Below are 5,418 nucleotides of genomic sequence, written 5' to 3'. Positions count from 1 at the left end.
TGCTTGAAAAGAAGAAAGTAAATATATATAGAATAAATCAATAGTGCATTGCATACATGAACTTGTGTGTATACTCCCGCATGTGAATGGCTGCAAAAGGGAGGTCAAAGAGAGAAAGTCCCGAGGGTGAATGGAATGTTGCAGTGGGAAAGGACGTGCGATAATCCGGCCCACTGAATCCCACGTCCGCACAATGCAGCGCCTTGAGTCTAGTGCTCGTTTGGAGTGGAGAGAGTGCCCCGCGTGAGATGGCCCTTGGGTCTAGTGCTTGTTTGGAGGCTCGACGGGGTCGAGACTCGAGAGAGTGCCCCGCGTGGAATTCCGAGGGCCTCGTGCTTTTCAGCGGCACGATCATCAACACTTGGGTACTGCTATCGACCTCCTCATCCTACACCTCCTTTTCTTCCCGCCAATACCCATCTGTGCCTCCAACCTCCAAACCACCAATCGTCAAAAAAGGAACAGTAACAACCGAAAGGAGGAGAAGGGAACCACCACTCTACGCCCCGCATCACTATAGGAGAGACAAGCCACCACATAGAGGCAAAGCATCGCCAATAGAAACTATTAGAAAGGAGGAGCCACCGTGGGGGCACGGCCAAGGGAGTAACTTCAACACATGATCCAGCAAGGCAAGGATTTATGGATGTCCCTCCTCTAGGCATTGAAGTGTGACTTTTTGAGAATATTGAAGTGGGGGGAGAGGACTCCATTTGAGAGAGAGAGAGAGAGTGAGAGTGAGAGAGTAAGTGAGTGTGTGAGTGTGCGCGCATCTTGTTCGCAAGGGAGGGAATATGAGGAGGATTAACGAGGGAGGGGGGTGACCCTTAATGCATTTGCGTGCACATGCAACATTGATTATGGCCAAATTGTGTGGTTCCTATGTTTAATTCCCTGTGAGTTTAAGTTCTTTATGTTGTCTCCATGTGCACTGCATAATGCACATAGGCGCACTAGTGCTGACACATGCATTGATACAGGAGTGCATTGACACTTCCATTGACACACACACTATGTGTACTCATGTGCCTATATACTTGCATTGCACTATAATCTCTTGAAATTTGCATAACCTCATCACACTACCACTATGCACATGCACAATCTTAGGCACCCACTACAAAGGGGCCTCACGATTGGTCCCTCTTTCCTTTCCTCTGTTTGGTCAAGTGTTTGCCCTGTTCACAAGAGAGGATTGATGAGTCAAAAGAGCAAGGAACGAGGCACCTCGTAGTGGCCACATGCCACTCTATCACTCACTAGGAAAGTAGTAAGTCAACCTTGATTCTAATGTACTAATGTACACCTATGTGCACTCATGTGCACCTGTGTGTACTAGTGTGCACTTGTGTACACTTCTGTGCACTCTAGCGCATTGGCACTTGCACGGGTGCATGACTCACACTTGCACTAGTATTGAGACATGCACTTGTGTGCACCAGAACCTTGCATTAGCACTAGATCCATCCATTGACATAATTCATAGCACCCTTGCATATCATGGTGCACTAGTCTCACTCTAATGCACTAGGCTTAGTGCAATGCTCTAGCACAGTTGTACTTTCACACACGAGTCTTCAACTCTAGTGCACTATTGCGTGCTAAGCCTTACCCATGTGCATTAATGCACTACCCTAGTGCACATACACTTGTGCACAATCCCACTGTTGTGCACAATCTTGCATAACCACTTGCACTAATCTCACATGCACCTCGTGCACTCATTTGTTGGCATAAATACATTTAAGATCCCAGGTGCATAGGTGCATAGACAAGTGCATAGTAGTGTGCCGCTCCTGCATGCACTCACAAGAGTCTCTTTCATCTCAATACCAACCGACTCCCAGCTTGTTCGCAAGGGAGGTTTGAAGGGAAGGAAGATTGAACAAGCTAACAACTTGCAATGCACTAGTATGCATCCATGTGCTTGCATGCACTACTATGCAGCACTGGCACTTGCATGTGCACTTGAGTATCCTTGAGTGCACTAGTATCCACACCCACCTACTCTAGGTCCATTGCTATAAACCTTGTACCTAGCCTCACCTAGTTCACTTGTGTGCATTATGCGCACTTGAGTGCACTTGAACTGCCATTGATACACATTGGCACTGACACACACTGACACTAGCACAAACACACACACATACACTTGTGACACACGTGCTAGCAATTCTAGGTATCCTAACCTAGTGTACTCATGTGCATTTGAATATGCTCAAGAATACTTGTGTGTACTCATGTGCACTTGTATATGCTCAAGAATACTTGTGTGTGCTTGTGTGCACTTGAGATCACTTGAGTGCACTTAGGTGTGTGTGCATTAAGGAAAACTTGCACTTTAACTTAGGTGCACGTATACTCAAACTTAGGTGCACTTGCACTTAAGTGCATTCACACTTGCATGCACTTGTGCACACTTGAGTTCATGTGCACTTGCACTAACACATAGTTGCACCTTAATGCACTACCCTTAGAGCTATCAACACACAAAAACCTAACCTTCCATCCTAAGCGCACCACACAAGTGCACCAGCATACCACACTTGTGCATAGTGCACATGTATAAGCACACGGACACTAGTGCATAGACGTACCAGTGCACTTGAGGTGAGGTGGGGTGGGTTGAGCGGGGTTTTTTGAGGTGCGGTGGGGTGGTGTGGATGGAGCGGGGTTTTTCGAGGTGGGGTACCGGGGGGGGGGGGGGGGGGGGTGTGGGTGGGGATGCGCCGTGTCGTGGGAGGGGGGGGTGTGCCGTGTCGTGGGGGGGGTGGGGTGGGGGGGGGGGGTGCGCCATGTCGTGGGAGGGGGATGGATGGAGCGAGGTTTTTCGAGGTGGGTGCGGGGGGGATGCGCCGTGTCGTGGGGGGGTGAGGTGGGGGGGGTGAGGTGAGGTGACATGGGGTGGGGTGGGTTGAGCGGGGTTTTTTGAGGTGGGGTGGGGGGGGGGGGGGGGGCGGATGCACCGTGTCGTGGGGGGGGGGGGGGGGAGGTGGCTTGCTTGACCACTCTTCCTGAGGGACTCTCCCCCCCAAATACCTATTCGATGACGTATTGATCAAATGAATGACTATCATAATAGCATTTTCCCAAAAGTCATGGGGCAATGCAGCATGAGACAACATCGTACAGACCTTATCCTAGATGGTCCAATTCATGTGCTCAGCAACTTCGTTTTGGGGTGGATTATGAGGGGCAAGCAATGAGCTCCCTCTTTATCCCCTTACTGTCACAAAATACCTAAAGGGCTTTGGACAAATACTCCCCACCATTGTCAAAGCGAAGAAACTTAAGTGTCTTATCATTCTAGTTCTCAACCAATGCCATGAATTTTTGAAACTTGTCAAGCACTTCATCCTTACTATGAATAGGGTAAACCCATACCTTTTGAGTAGCATCATCGACAAATGTGACAAAATATTTCTTTCCCCCTGGAGATAATCATGGCATCTGATAGACATCGGAATGTACTAACTCTAGAGGCAAATATTTCAATGAAAGAGACTTCTTATGAGACGTCTGTGCATGCTTACCATAAACACAATGATCATAAGTGCTCAAAATCAACATAACAAAGACAAGGCAAGTAACCCAAACGAGAAAGTACTTTCATTCTTGTCTGACTCATGTGTCCCAACCGGCCATGCCACAAGGAAACACTTGGCTACTAGCATGTTAGTGTAACATGTGCATATCAACCTTGACGCACTAGCCTTATGCATATAGCACTTGCACTTGTGTGAATGCATAGTGCACTCCCCCACATGCACTAGTGCACTACACTAGCGTATGCGCACATACACTAGCCTTCCTAGTGCACCTACACTCGCCCGTAACATACCACACACACACATGCACTAGAATGCTACTAGTGCACTCACCTTACATACTTATTGCACAAACACACTAATGCACTATGATGATTGCACACTAGCGCACCCTCATTATACCTAGTGCACTCATGCACTAGAACAAACATTACTCCTCACATGTTGGATGGTGTACATATTTCTTAAGGACCATTGCACCATTGCACACACTTGCACCCACTCTAAGCACGCTACTTTGTCTTAGTGCAATGTATTGGAGCACCCATCCTTCATCTTAAGGGCACTCTTCCTTGCACAATCCATGAGTAGGTCACCACACATAGAGTATACCACTTCACCCTAGTTCACACAAGTTACCACATGCTCTAAAGAACTTACTTTGTACCACCTTGACTTAAGCATCATGCATAACTTCTTGCATAAGTCCTCCCCAGAATCCTACTTTGTATCCCTAACTGCACTTTAATACCCACCCTTTGCAACCTAGTGCACTAGCACATTGCATATGTGCATACCTTTTGCGCTAGTGCATCATCTCCGCTCTTTTTCCACATAGACAAGTGCACACCTAGTGCACACTTGTCCACCCTCACTCAATATAGACACATATTTGTGCACATATAGTCAACCCCTTTTGTGCACTATCCCTCACACACATAGGCACGATATGAAAACCGTAAAGAGCCTCCTTCTTTGAAACCCTTGAGCCTCATCTTGTTCAAAGGAGGGGAGCTCATAGTGTCGAGGATAAGGGATGTATATTGCCAAACACATAGAATAACCATGCTGGCACACACTTAGTCACACCATTTTTGCATGACATCCTAGGAGCATTGCAAACACATTCACTATCGGATCATGTGTACCTTGTGACCACAATAGCTAGACCAAGTACACTACATGTCACATATGCGCACTAGGGCACACCTATTGTGCATCACTTATTATTGCTCACACATTGTAAAACATTGTATCTTGTGTCACTTCCATCTCTTCTTCCTAGCAAACCTATGCATCTAGCACCATAGTTAGGCACTCTAACTACTACTGAGGGCTGCACACATTAACACCCCCCCCACATACATAACCAAGGGCGACATGCGGTAATGCACCCCCACGCAATCGTTGCATTCCATCTTCAGCACATAATTGCATCGGCATATAGGCATAGTGAATGGAAAAAGTAATTGCAATAATGGGGAAAGGGGACTCACAAGGGAAAGAAGCAAACTCAATAGACCAAACCACCACAAAAACCAAAATAAACCACGCTCCATCTAACACAATCATATTTGTTCACAAAGTTAAAGTGCTACATGTAAGTATTTTTCACACATTGTTCGACGAAAGAAGGAAGCATGTTTTTGCACAGATCACACACACATGCCAAATTGTAACAAGGGAAGGTTTGCTTGCTCAATATTCAATAATCTAAATAAAGATAGGAGACTCAAAAACAAGAATCAAGATAATGAATAGAGAAATACCTAGGACTTAAAAAGTTTACAACATAGGCACATGCACTTGCACAATGGATGTGACCTTCCAACACCCATATCAAGTAGAGATCCCGTCCTAGCACATCCAT

The sequence above is a fragment of the Lygodium microphyllum genome, chromosome 16 (assembly GCF_053477565.2).
Source record: "Lygodium microphyllum isolate KBCC chromosome 16, Lygodium_microphyllum_v1.1.10, whole genome shotgun sequence".
Taxonomy (NCBI): Eukaryota; Viridiplantae; Streptophyta; class Polypodiopsida; order Schizaeales; family Lygodiaceae; genus Lygodium; species Lygodium microphyllum.
Note: the sequence above shows the minus strand (reverse complement) of the source record.